Here is a 15,407-nt window from a genome sequence, read left to right on the forward strand (position 1 = left end):
CTAGAAAATAGATGTTATTTATAGTTTCGTGCTAATAGTAATTTTAATAAAAATGTTACTTACCCAAACTTTATGTTACACGACTAAATTGGAAGGCTTAAAAATGGAAGAACAAAAATGCCCTACGTAGTGTTTTTCCTATCGAATTGTATTATTTTGTAGTTTATTTTAGCAAAATAGTAGAAGCAAAAGATAATTTCAATTCTCAAAAATATTACGATAATGGAGATTTGCCAGGGATGTGAAAGAGTGGCGTATTGTTTTCCTAAAATTGTGTTAACTGGGTTTAATGTGTCATATTGGTAGAATATTAACCATTAGATATTCGTTATCATGCACAAGTGTAGGAAACTGATACAACTTCCAGAGATGTGCTATTTTGTATTCCCTCAAACTCCATCGAAAGTTTCAGTAAAGCGTTTACCACTTTGCTGAATCGACTGACTTGACTCCTGTAGCTCTACCATGAGTTTAAAGCTATAGTATTTATCGATACTCGATACCGACTACGTAAAATATAATATTTAGTATGGCGATTTTAGTTCCGCAAGTAACCGCTAGAGGCGCTGTAAAATTTGTCATAATAAAAATTTACGGTAGTCGGTATCGAGTATCGAAAAATACTGTAGCTTTAAACTCATGGTAGAGCTACTGGACTGCATCGACTTTTACTTAGACTTTTGACTAGACTTTTGATTTGACGAAATAGAAAATCGATACTGAAAATTGTTACAAAAATATCGTTTTCTCGCCATTTACTAGACACTAGCCATTGCTATAGCCGTAAAAAATACAATAACGATTTTGGAAAATGAATTTTCATTCATTTTTTACAAAAATAAATGAAGTTAGGCGCGAGGCAGACAGTCAAAGTATTTTCTTAGAAAATCTAATGAAGAGATCCTGGAAGGAGCTACCAAGGTTTTAATTGTATCACTTGACGAGAAGTTGAGAATCGCGCTAAATATTAAATCAGTTATAATAATGAACAAGGGAAAATTGAAACACCTTTCATAATTTTACGTCTACTCAGTAAAATTATTTAAAATGATAGGTGGTGTAAACTGTGGACGCGTTTTTTATTTTGATTGTTATGACTACATTTTTTAGTAACAAATTTATAAGAACAATCCAAGTTATCTTTACTCACATTATAAATGCGATAGTTGTGTCTGTCTGTTACCTCTTCACGCTTAAACAGCTCAGCCGATTTAGATGAAATTTGGTACGGATACACTTTGAGTCCCGGAAAAGGACATAAGGTAGTTTTTATTGCGAGAAAATGTACAGTTCCACGCGATAAACACATTTTGGCACAATTTTTTTTTTATGAACTAAAGGGGCAAACGAGCAAACGGGTCACATGATGGAAAGCAACCTCCGTCGCCCATGGACACTCGCAGCATCAGAAGAGCTGCAGGTGTTTTGCCGGCCTTTTAAGAGGGAATACGGTAATAGGGGTGGGTAGGGATGGGAAGGGATGGGAAGGGAATAGGGGAGGGTAGGGAAGGGAATAGGGTAGGGGATTGGGCCTCCGGTAAACTCACTCACTCGGCGAAACACAGCGCTGTTTCACGCCGGTTTTCTGTGAGAACGTGGTATTTCTCCGGTCGAGCCAGCCCATTCGTGCCGAAGCATGGCTCTACCATGTAAATATTCCATAAAAAATGTACATGGTTTACTACTCATACAGTTACAAGGTAAATTCCTCTGGACTAGGCAGATTATATTACGAGAATGTCATATTATGAGCTTGGGCAACCATAATATTATTTAAATTGTTGGCTCTCCCACGTATACAATGGAGTTGTAGCCGTCATCTAGTAGTATAATAAGTCGTTCTGTGTACTGTTACTAACACCAGTCCTATAATATGACTTTGGTTCTATTAATAAAGCTACCACCAGATTGCGTAATAAAAAAGTCTGAATGCTAAAAAGGTTTTCATTCAATTAATTCTCTATTTGTCGGGTGAAAAAGAATTCATTCAAAATGTAATCGACGCTGGACTGTTATTGAACAATGCATGGCCGTTTTGTAGCAATTAATTAATTTAAAGCGTGCAAAGATAAAAGCTATTTTTAAATGTCTGCCACTTGAAACTATTAGCGCCATTTTTTGCTTTTTCACGCGGCTTTTACGCCGTAAAAAGGATTCTCGCCTAGCACTCTACTGCAGGCTAATAACATACGTTTGTTTTATTAAGCTTCGACTTTTTGTAGTAATAATTTAAATGTAGGCTTTTTATTGTTTAAACAGGTCCTTTTTTGTTCAAGCAGATCCTTTTTTGTTCAGTACGCTAATGGCTGCCGTCAGAGAGATTTAAGTTTTAACTTTAATTCAATGAAAATTTTGACATAAACTATAGTGTCAAACTTTTCGAAAAATATAGTTTCTCTTACTTGACCCAACATATTATTGAAAACTCAACCAAAAAGTATAACAGATATTCTACACACAATGGAGGCAATAATCATAATATCTGAAACGTATTTCGGTATTTGCTGAACATATCTACGAATCCAGGCCATCGGGAAAGGAAACCAAAGCACTTTAGTAGCTTGAGCGGTCTTCAATGATACGTGGAACTCGGTGAAGCATACGACCTGGCAAACTATGACCTAATAACGCATACACTTTTCAACCAACTTCGATAGCAAACTGGGTAACGGCTGCTTATGGAAATTATGTTCGATTTTCAATATATCTATAATATAAAAATGAGTCGCTGAATGTGTTGCTAAGCGCAAAACTCGAGAACGGTTGGACCGATTTCGCTAATTCTTTTTTAAAATATTCCTTGAAGTACGAGGATGGGTCTTACGGAGAGAAAAATTCTAAAAAAAAAAATTAAATTTCCTGAAAAAGTCTAAAAACAACACTTTTATATATAAAATGGATTTTCAATTGGGTTAGTAACGCTAAAACTCGAAAACGGCTGAACGGATTGGGCTAATTTTAGTCTTAAAATATTCGTAGATGTTCAGGGAAGGTTTTAAAGTGACACGAAGTTCACCGGGACAGCTAGTTACCAATAATAATAAGAAGGCAAAGTTTATGATGTTTTTTACTTATTTACACAAAAACTATTGAACGGATTCGGATATAGTCACACTAAATAATTTGATTTGATTTGTAAGGCGAAAGCTTTAAATGAATGTTTTGTAAACAAATATTCGTATGTGAAAATTAATTCTTCTGTAAAATGTAAACAAATATTCGTATGTGAAAATTAATACTTCTGTATTAAAATACAGAAGTATTAATTTCACATATTTTACAATTTACATTTTTTTTATATTATTATGTTAAAGTGACCTAAAATACTTTAGGTTACTTTACGTTAGATATGGTAACAAAAGCTAGTATAACATGGTTTTCATTTTTTTAAACTGTTGCACTCAGTAACTAAGTAACAAATTTTATTCAGTGTAAGTGTATTTTTTTCAATATTTCAATTTTTCACAATTTTTGAAGCTTATAGCATGATTCCTTTTGCTATGTTTGTCACTCTATATTTTATGCGTACTGTAGTGATAGCAATGCAGTAAACACAGCAATACACCGATCTATTTTATTGCTTTATATTAGCATAATTATAATAACGTAGCAATTTAACCAATTATCCGTTTCCATTAAGCTCTTTAGATTAGTTCAACGTACTGTAATAGTCTAAATATGCTAATAACCCTCGTAAATAGTCGAAGAACAGTTTAATAATTAAGCCACTGTAATTTGACTAACTGTTTGTTTAAACGTTATTGCTCACTTGTTTACTGTTCTAGATGGAATTGAGTTGCTGAGCTGAGAATCCACGTGTATAATTGAAAATACGATCCGAGCTAACTTACTCTGTAGCGTTGTGCAGTGTTTTTCAATCTTTATTACGGGGTGATCCGACTCTGCCTATCATTCGCCAACGAGATATCTTACTTTCGAGATAATTAAAAACTACTCGTCTTATAATGTCAAAATCTCGACATTATCTCGACAAAACTCTATAAAAATGTGTTATTTCGATGATAGATCTACGTGAGAAAAAATGTTTCTCATGCAAGGTCAATAGAGATGAAGAGACAAACTATCAAACATCGAGAAAACATGTAGAGTGAGATATCTCGTTGGCGTATGCTAGGCAGGCTGGTATGAGAAAATATTTTGCGACCATACCAACCTTTGCTTTTTATTGTGTTGTATTTACTTTCATACTTTTGCTAAAATTCTCCTACTTAATATAATATTGTCAATCTTTTTAGATTTTATTGTATTTTCAATGGTATTACTTCTCTCAACTGGCACCCCCAACAGAAGCTTCACGACCCCCAAGGGGTTGAGACTTTAAGGTTGGAAGACACTGCCATAGTGAGTCTGCATTTGATATGGTGCAGGTTTGACCCTTGTTCAAGTGAAACATTTTCAGGTCTTAAGTGCTAGTTTTCAAAAATATGTACTCGGTTGGTACGCCCTATGTAAAACATGGAAAATCTTATTTAAAGGCTCATAAACATGAAAAATGACGACCTCGACACTTTTTCATTAGTACCTGCATGTTAGGAGCAGAGGGCGTTGATAGTATTCCTGTGCGTCAACTAGATGGCGTTTTTTGAGAATAAACAGTGACGTGTTGTTAGTATTCCTGGGCGTCAATAGATTGTGTTTTTTTAAATAATTTTTGAGTGTATACAGGCTTTTTGAACATAAGAAATAACTTCGTTCCATTCGGGTGTCCCTTGACATCTCTCAAGTTTTTATTCAACATCAGGTAGGTATGATAATCTGATCAAACGTACGTTCCTAATAATAATCTCTACTCAAACATATACAAACTCTATTCGTAAGATTATACAATCGTTTTATCTTACAAAATAACCCTTACTTTTAACTGCATACAGCTGGCTCCGGCCTATTACCTAGTAAACTCGAATGGGCCTTAAAGTTATAGGTATGGCACACCCAATACTCGGAGTTGTAAACTTTTAGAGCGAGTATATGCTGCGGATCCGGTTTCTGTTCCACTACACAAATCCGCTCGGCTCTAAGGCATCGCTCTGTAAACTTCGATAAATGGAACACGAAAATCTTCGGTTGTTTTATTGAATTTATGGAGAAAATTTAACGTATTCGCCGCGTCATAAACTATGTCTGTCGTATTCTATCTAGGTTCTGTGGTTTAGTACCTCGCAGCGTATCCATGTCATTTTTATAGCTTATACCCCACTGCTGGGCAAAGGCCTACTCCAAGGTCCATATGACGTCTCGCTCCCCTCCACCGCAGGTCAGCCTGGCTTGTAGGCATCCAGTTGATCCTCGCCATTTTTGAGGCGTACGGCGGCGTCGTTTCATGTTATTTGATAGCAAGGATTTAATTAAGATATAGCTTTTTCGACGTAGATGCCGTCATAAATTGAAGTCTATTTTCTATTATTTTGATACTTTATATAATTATTTATCATACAAGCCGAACAGTCAGAGACATATTTTGTTGAAACCTATGACAGTTGTCTCTACATACGAAGGGCCCCAAAATAGAGTTTGCAAAAAACTCTCCTATCGTCCATTTCATTTGAAAAATAGTTTTAGCAAAGGGACACTTTTTGCTCCGGGGCCCACAAAAAGATATGTCTATATCTCTGGAAAAGAACTATAACTCGCTCTTAAACAGATAGCTTCACAAGAACTTCAAATTATTTCTATCTTCTTTTAAAAGCAAAAGCGAAAATAAGAAATTCGCGCTCAGATATAAGCTTTCTAACCGCGTACTCCACATATTTATCAAGCTGACATGAGCTCATGCCGCGAAAGAACGGTGGATAAAACGTGTCCAACCAGGCATGAAATTAAACAGCTTGCAACTTGTTAATCGCCTGGACTCCTGCCAGATACCAATTTGAAGAAATTGCTGACGACGCGCCCATCTTTTGGCAGACTTAACTAATTGAATCCCGCGACTCGCGACACATTAGTAACCGATTCGGTATCGATTCGGTGATGAAAGCTGAATGTTTTGGAATATTCGCTTCTATTGCCAAGTTTTTGATGAGTTCGCTGTGATTTATCAATTAGGGAATGCTGGTGTAGTGTGATAGATGAATGCCGTAAATGATAATTTAGGACTTGAAGTATGCCAAAAGTTGGGTTTAGACTTGGATAAAATTGTTATTGATACTGTCAGCTCTTGTTCAAATGTTAATACTTACGACAAGATTAGGTTGGGAATAGGTGCAGTATTATGTAGCTATATAAAAAAATCATGTTAATAAATAGCATTAATATTGGTAGAGTCATAATATAAAATATCTGAAGTATAGATAGTGGAGGAGGAGGAGTGTACAACTTACAGTTAAAGAATTAAATAATGTTTTTTTCTTTTTTTTTTTGCTAAAAAAGTTGCAACAGAACAAAAAACCTAACGTTTCAGACGTTGCACAGTGTGAATCTTTTAAATTGGACGCTGTTAAGCATTCGTGTACTAACCCACAAAAAATACGTAATGAATAATTATAAATAGCCATGTTATGTTCTTAAATAATTTAGAACAAGACTGCATTCAAAATTTAACAACAAAAAAAATGTGGGTTAGGACACTAATGCTTAACAGCGACCAATTAGCAGACGGGCTAGTATTGTTGTTCTAAACTAAATTCCAAAAATCTTTTTCAGCAATCTCTAACTTTATTTAGTTAATCAGTTTATTTAATTGTCGGACTCTCGATTTAATCAAACCGGAGCAACTACGTGTGCGGAATACACGGATTAGAAGCCGTCAAAAAAAGTTAGGACGTGAAAATTCAATTAACTATTTGTGACGCAATCATGGGGGGCGGGGGTGGGGGGCGGTAAAGTCAATAGCACTGACCAGTGAAGCTGAGCGGTGGTGCAAGGCAAACGAAACTGATGTTTGATCTGCAATGTAATAGACTACATATCCTGGTACTGAGAAATTAGTTTCTCAAGAGTAAAAACAACCATGAGTTGAGGTTAATTCGTGTCTTCACCACATTTAATTGTGGTGAAGAGAAACACGAATTTATCTTCATGATTGTTTTACTCACTTGTTGTTGTTATTTTTCCTTCCTAATACCATAAAAGCTTAAGTCATTCTGTGACCTCACTTGACGCTAAGACCGCTAAAATGATTTAAATTGTATGAAGTCACTTTAAAGAACGAGATAGGACGTAGGATAATTTTTGTCGCGGTACATTAAACAAAGTAATATACTCATATTATATTAATATTATTTATACATTATCCTTTAGGATGCCTTCACATTATGTCGCAAGCTGTGCAGTGCGGCTGCAGTACACATCTGCTGCCGCACTGCTTGCGACATAATATTGTGAAGGCACTTTTAATGGCCAGGATCTTCTTCTTCGAATCCAATCCAAACAGCACGGGGAAGCGGAGAATCCGAAACTACTGTTTCTATTCTTCCAGAACTCCCAGAGTGTAAACCGTTTTTATTGATGACATGCACTCAGAGGCGAATATTAATTACTTAACTGTAATTAAACGAAGATTTTAACAAAAGCATCATACATCATCTGGCAAGCTCTTCATTAAATTAACGTATCTTCATTAAAATATGTCTTTGAGTGCGACCTGACTTTTATAACCTCTAAACGTCTGCATTTTCTTGTACCACAGGCGTAATTCGCTAGAAATTGCCTCTCCTGTACGTATGCACTCACATGACTCAGTGAACAAACACTGAGGCTGAGCGTCCGCCGCGTAAGTGTATCCAGTAATTTGTATAGCCTGTGTTTAGATTATCTCTATTGGTTTCCGCTCATTTAGATTGAAAATCTTTGTTGATGCAATAATGACGTCACTCTTGTTAAAAGACGTTATACCTTGGTTTTCAACTATGCTACAAAAATTTCATACACTTTTATTTAAATGTGGCTGAAAATCCGCTGCCTGAGTTATATGCGTCCGCCTTAACGGGCGGTTTGGTCGCTACACCATGCCTGTGTATCCAGTTTTTGTATAGCCTGTGTTTAGATTATCGCCATTGATTCCCGCTCATTTATTTAGATTGAAAATCATTGTATTGGTTAAAAAACAATGTGGAGTAACATTTTATATTTTATAACTTAGCAAAATACTAATTTTTCCCTTATAAGTACATATTTTAACCAAACCTTGTAACTTACCTACTTCATCATCTGGCTTATATCTGGCTACACAATACATAAAATTAACAATTAATTGGTTTCCAATCAAATTTTTGGATCCTAAAGCCTCCAAAGAGCATATTTAAATTGTTAGTTACCTACTTCATTCGTTTTAATATTAAAATAGATTTTTGATTATTTTCAACGTTGTTTCAAGGTACGCGCACAAATTGTTGGCGCGTGCCGGGGCGGATCGGGGCTCAGCACAGCGCAAAATGCGCTATAGCACACTATTGCCCCGGCAGTGAGCGATCCGTCAATGCGATGCGACCAGCATCGCATTGACGGATCGCTCACTGTGCCGGGGCGTGCCGGGGCGTGCCGGGGCGTGCCAGGGCGTGCCGGGGCGTGCCGAGGCGGGCGTGCATTGACGGATTTTGAGCCGAGGCTTGCCGGGCCGCATCGCATCACATCCGCGCGCCGCTTGCTATAGCACACTGTTGCTGGGGCGCAGCGGGTCTTGTCGGGCCGTGTCGCATTGACGGAAATCCGCCGAGCAAAAATCCGCGCCGATGCGCCCCGGCACAGTGTGCGATACGCGCATCCGCTTCCATACAAATTGTATGGAGGCGGATTCGGCCCCGGCACGCTGAGCCCCGGCACGGCCCGTCTCAGTGTGCTCACTCCTTTAAACAGTTCTTCTTTGCGCCGCCGCCCGGTTCTTCTCGCCGTGTTCTCGCCGCTCCCGAACCGGTGGTAAACAGTAAATACTTAGGTAGCACCTTATTTACGTGGGTAGCACCGATGCTGACACACGTTCAGAAAACATTTGATTATTTTTTTCTGAATAAATTTTTCGAGTTTGAGTTTCACCATTGCATGAAGGTACTTGCAAACTATGTTATTATTTTCATTTATTATAGAAATTTTAGTTTTAAGTGTTGTAATAGTTACAAATTAAAAAAAAAAAGCTTCAACATTCCTAGTTATTGCTTCCAATACAAAATTATTGATTAAATTAAACAGCTGGATTCGTAATATCAGTGTAAAATGTAATTTGGCAGCATTGAAATCAATTTGTACCGGCGCGGCGCTATGCAAATGCGGTATGTGTCGCATTCGCTCGTTTCCGACAAATCTTCAGATATTGGAATTTCATTAATAAATAAATCAAATTTGATAATTTTCAAATACTAGGAAATATACAATTATCGTTATTGAATGGTAATATTTTTAATTTCTAAAACATGGTAAATTATGGTGCTCCCACACAGCCGTTAGAAAATGTTTGTAAACATTTTCTAACATTAAAACATTTACTAACAATTAATGTTGTCAATTGTTACATTGCCGTTGCCACATAGAAAATGTTTACTAACATTTTATAACATTTAAATCTGGTATTGGCTCGCAGTTTGGTTTACGACTTGCGTTCTGAGGGCGTCTACACGAAAATGGAAGAGGATTTGCTCATTGGAATAGCTTTCATTTTTTGTTTAGCCAAACGTTTCATACGTGGGAGAGCCATGCTTCGGCACGAATGGGCCGGCTCGACCGGAGAAATACCACGTTCTCACAGAAAACCGGCGTGAAACAGCGCTTGCGCTGTGTTTCGCCGAGTGAGTGAGTTTACCGGAGGCCCAATCCCCTACCCTATTCCCTTCCCATCTCATCCTTACCCTCCCCTATTACCCTATTCCCTCTTAAAAGGCCGGCAACGCACCTGCAGCTCTTCTGATGCTGCGAGTGTCCATGGGCGCCGGAAGTTGCTTTCCATCAGGTGACCCGTTTGCTCGTTTGCCCCCTTATTTCATAAAAAAAAAACGCTAAAAGCAGATACATACAATGTGTGAATTCGGGTATGTGCTCCCGTATTACTCCGCGTAGACTATTGCTAAAGGACTTACGATAAATAACGTCGGAGGCGCCGTCACGCAGTTTATAAAAGGTAACACATGTTTTATTGTGTTATAATAATTTGTTTTGTTATAATTTGTTAACTTACGTTTACTAAACATTTTCTAACATGAAAACATTTTTAATTTTTTTTAACATTTGTGATTAAATGTTTGCTAACAAAATATGTTTACTAATGTTACTAAACATTTTCTAACGGCTGTGTGGGAGCGCCGTATGTCGAACTAGTAAGTAGAGACGCGCGTCTTCCTCGTATTCACAGTACAAAATTTCTCATTTATATGGTGGGGCGCTTAAGGGGGCGACTTACCCTAAATTGTCGATTTTATAATTCATTTTTATACTTGAAAATGAGCCCCGAATTGTTTCATTTTCTAAAATTAGATACTACATTATATTTACGAGAATTCGATCTAAGCAAAAACATGATATCTTAAAATTTTCTCGATAGAAATAAATCACAAAGATGCATCTAATTTTCACGAATTTTTCATTTATTGCCATAACCGTGCATTGAACTAAGTTAATATTTTAATACATATCATTATATACACTAAGACCAAGAAAATGTTAGGTCATACATTGTATATTACATCCATACTAATATTATATATGCGAAAGTGGCTCTGTCGCTCTGTTCATCTCTCTGTCTGTCTGTTAACTCCCCAAGCAGCAAAACAGTCGAATAAGGATTTTTTTACTCAGCCTTTAATCGTATAAGAGCCGGGTAACCGTTCATAAAACACCTATTTATCGTATAATAGCGGTTATCTCGACTATTTGGCAATATTTGCTAATTTGTGCTTTAAGGACGTCGAATAAACGTTTACAGCACTATGTTTTAGCCCTTTTACTCCACCTTTTAGCAGATGCTGAATTAATATGGCTAAAATACTCATTATTCGATCGTTTGATCTCTAACAGTCGTATAATAGCTGTAGAATAGATGATTCGCTGAATTGGGTGCTTTTATACAGCCGTTACTCAGCTATCTTTTATGTTTCTATAAAAGCTCTATAAACGCAATCGAATTGCTTATGGCAACATTGCTGCTGTTACTGCACGCTTACAGACTAACTCTTATAGTAGAATTAAAAACGTTCGTATAGGAGCTGTAGTGTAATTAAGAGCTGTTATACGATATTTACGAAGCGAACCCTAAATCCTGTTATCATGGCGACACCTTGTGCTATAAATGTGGTGACCAGCACTCTTACTCGACTTTTAATGGAATAAGTTAGCTGTAACTGCAACTAGATTATCAATGTGGACAATGGCAGTAAAAAAATATATTTTAAGTAAATTTAATTACATTAATTAGTCTTCAAATTTAAGAAAATAGGCAGCGCATGAATGTTTATGTAAAAATGCCTTTGGGTTTATCAATAAAGCTTGTTGCGCATGATGTTTTGGAGTAGCTACACGAACAGTAAAAATAATCACATATTGATTTCTCAAAAACTTGATAATATAAATAAGGATTGAGATGTAGTTTAATAACTATAATTTTTTTACATTAAATTTATGTAGCACACAAGCTCGCACTCTTTACAGCACTAATTTGTCGAGTAAAAGCATTCTATTCGCTGTTATAGAACTAAAAAGGAGAATAAAAGCAATTCGTCTGCTATTATAGCACACTTTATCTGTATAATAGCAAATCAATTGCGTTTATTGAACTAAATATCCTATATACGCATTTTGGTTAGTCTTAAAACTCTTTTAGTGTTTTCTACCACTTTTACTCAAATCTTACAGCATCTTTTTGTTGCTTACTCAGCGCTTATTCCACTTTAATAGGACTTTAGTCTGAATAATTTGCGCCTTTTTCGCGTCGAGTAAACGTTTACAGCACTTTTACTCGACTGTTTTAAGAACTTTTATAGAACTTAAAGCGAAAACAAGAACGTGCTCTCGACCATTATAGCACGTCCATTTGCTGCTTGGGTCTTCACGCCAAAACCACCAAACAGATTTTGCTGTTTGGTATAAAGATGCTTTGAGTCCCGGGAAATGATATAATTTTTTTATTTGGGAAAAATGTACGGTTCCCGAGCAATAAGCGAATTTTTGCGCACGGAGTTGCGAGCATCATCTAGTGTATTAAATTAATTAATAATGAACCTTCCAATCACTTTACTTAATAAATAAAAAAAGACGGGTTGCACTCCGGGAGTGCCGGCAGAAGTGAAAACTTGATTATTAACGTTGTGCATTATTTTTTAACGCATTTTTTATGAAAATCGATTTAAAAAAAATGATTTTTTTAATTAATCGAAACCCTTACAATTTTTTTAACCCACTTTTTATGAAAATCGATTTAAAAAAAATTGATTCTTTTAATTAATCGAAACCCTTACAATCGATTAAAAAATATCGACAATCGAAAAAAAACAATCGATGTTCGATTAATCGATTTCGATGTTACAACACTACTCTACAACCGTCTTATGGTTTTTCGATCAGCATGAGAATCTGACGCGAGTTTCACAGTTTTTATCCATCCCACAAAAGTGCTCAACGCTGCAAAGAAGTTTTCACTTAAAAAAAACTTAATATCTTAAGGCACAAGTTGGAACCGAGCGACACGCGACAACTGCAGACGACATGTCGTCGCGACACTACTGGTTCGTATGTATTAAATAAATACCCTCCGCAGCTAGCGACACTTATTCATAGAAATACATAGAAACCAGTAGTATCGCGACGACACGTCGTCTGCAGTTGTCGCGTGTCGCTCGGTTCCAACTGTACATTTAGCGTTTACAATAAACGACGTGTACTCATGATAATAAGTACTGCTCAAAGTACTTTCCTACTGCAGTTACAATTGTCTGGCTTGTCTCATGAACTGGTGTTTAATTTGACAAGTCATAAACTACATTTTGCACTTTGTAGCCGAGCTTCTGAACACTTGCCTTACTTTGTAGCAAGAAGTATAGTATATTTTGCTATTAGATTAACTATTAGATATTAAATTCAAATTATTAATTTCAGAATCCATATTCTTTATTCTAATCACTACATATTTTAAACAAAGTCGCTTTTTTCCCTCATGTCCCTTTGTTCCCTTTAATCTTTAGAACTACGCAACGGATTTTGATGCGGTTTTATTTAATAGAGTGATTAAAGAGGAAGGTTTATAAGTATAAAAACATTCATTAAATAGTGAAGAAATACTGTTATTTTTGGGGTTTCTAATGTGAGGTCGTAAACAATTAAAAAAAAATCCGCTTATATTGCAAACGCAGGCTGAACCCTACGAGATTTATCAAAATAATGTACTAAGTTTTGTACTTACACAATGAAAAGGTCTACATAAAACTTCGCGATGATATATCTATCTCTTATGGATATCCCACAATAACATTTGTTGTCATTTACTTTTAACCACATTTAGTGGCTAATTTTCGAAGTGATTTGAACAAATACGGCATTAATCCTTATCCAATTAAATAGTTTAAATACATTATTGATTTAAAATAGATCTATATGGCCCTGTACAGCATATGATTTAAATGAATATTTTCGAAGATATTACAGATTTAAAAATTGCGGGACGTAGCTTTTACAGCGGTACCGACTACCGACCAATGCGGGCCACGGGTAGTAATGAATATAATTTAATAATATAAATCAAAACTATCTACTGAATTGATTTTAAGAATTTTTTCAGTGAGTGACATAGACATTTTATACCTTTGCGAAGCCGGGGCGGGTCGCTAGTAGATATTAAAATGGGAACCGTTCATTTTTAGGGGATTCATGCCATAATAATAATTGATAGTATTTCCAGGGAGTTAAAATTCCCAAATTATTTTTTGCCGCTTTAACGTGAAGAGGTAATGAGACAGACAGACATACACATTTCAAATTAATAATATTAATATGGAAGCGAAATAATAAATGCATTTTTGGTTAATTAAATCATACTTAATTATTTAAAAAATATAATTAAGCTCTTTAAATATTTAAAATATAATTTAAAATTCAAATTAAGTACAGTATTTTAAATTTATAATTACTCTTTTGAAAACCCTAACCGTACCTAATCATCTGAGAAATTAATATTAATATTAATATTTAATAAAGAAAATATGCTTTTATCTTTGATTAAGCCGGATAACTCAAAATTATCGTAAAATATTCAAGAATTTATTAATATAAATTAAATGTAAAATTAGGTAAGCGATTTGTGAATTACAACTTAATTATTAATTGAATTTTTTAATCACAAACGTTACGAACACTCGATTGTTTTTTCAATCAAATCTGTTTTATAGCGCAATAAAATAATCCTGCAAACACTGGGTGGGGTGAGTGAAACAAAAGTTAATAATCAATAATTAATTAATAAATTTATCCCCGTCGAGAGACAATTTAATTTCAGTCCTGAAGCAATTATTGTTCATATAAATTACGTTGACATTATTGCTTCAAGTTAAATTTGTAACGAGGCCTTAAAGATATTTGATAAAGGTAATTTATTAGGACCAAACTCTGCAATTACTAACTTAATTAAAATATCATTCAACTATTTGGAAGAATCTAATTTTTCATTTCATTAGTCTGATTTTTAATTCTGTAAAACTACATTAATTCCATTTTATCCATAAGAATATTTTTTTTCATATATCTTAGATATTTATACCTAATAATTCAGCTGCCAAAAGGTTGTCATGCGGGGACTGTTTATTTTGCCGTGATAAAAACTAAAGATTCCCGGCCCTTAAAGGGGTGATAGATGTGCGAATAAGTACGGGGACTTATGGCTCAACGATCTTTTTCGCCTGTATGTCACCTTAAAAACGCGTAGTACTTTTACAGGCGAAAAAGATCGTCGAGCCACAAGTCCGCGTACTTACTCGCACGTCTATCACCCCTTTTAAAGTATCTCCATAATATCTATCCAGAAATCATTTCAATGCTTTAAGCATGACATGTCACGTTAACATGTATAATATTAGTAAAGATAAGGATAGTAATGATTAAGAGTGGATTGCACAAGAGGCGTGGTTATAGTTACAGTTATGGTCAAAGTTACGGTTATAATTAAGGATAACTTAACTTTAACCTTAACTTTGACCACATAATTTATTAGATGTCTGTTGCGTTTATTTTTTTTAATAAAGCTACAGTAATGGGATTGAGAGTATAAAAAATTGAATTAAGTATCCGTAAAAATCGTCAGGAAAAATATTTGTCTTAACAACATTTTGAGGTATAGGAAATTTTCACGAAAACAATTCGATATAAGTATGAGCGGTTATGGTTATCATTAAATATAGCGTCCTTAGCCAAAGATTTGACATTTTGCACTGTAGTTATAGTTAAAGTAAGTTGGTGCAACCCACCCTTTATTGTGTTTTATTTAT

Source organism: Aricia agestis, chromosome 15, assembly GCF_905147365.1.
Source record: "Aricia agestis chromosome 15, ilAriAges1.1, whole genome shotgun sequence".
NCBI classification, from domain to species: Eukaryota; Metazoa; Arthropoda; class Insecta; order Lepidoptera; family Lycaenidae; genus Aricia; species Aricia agestis.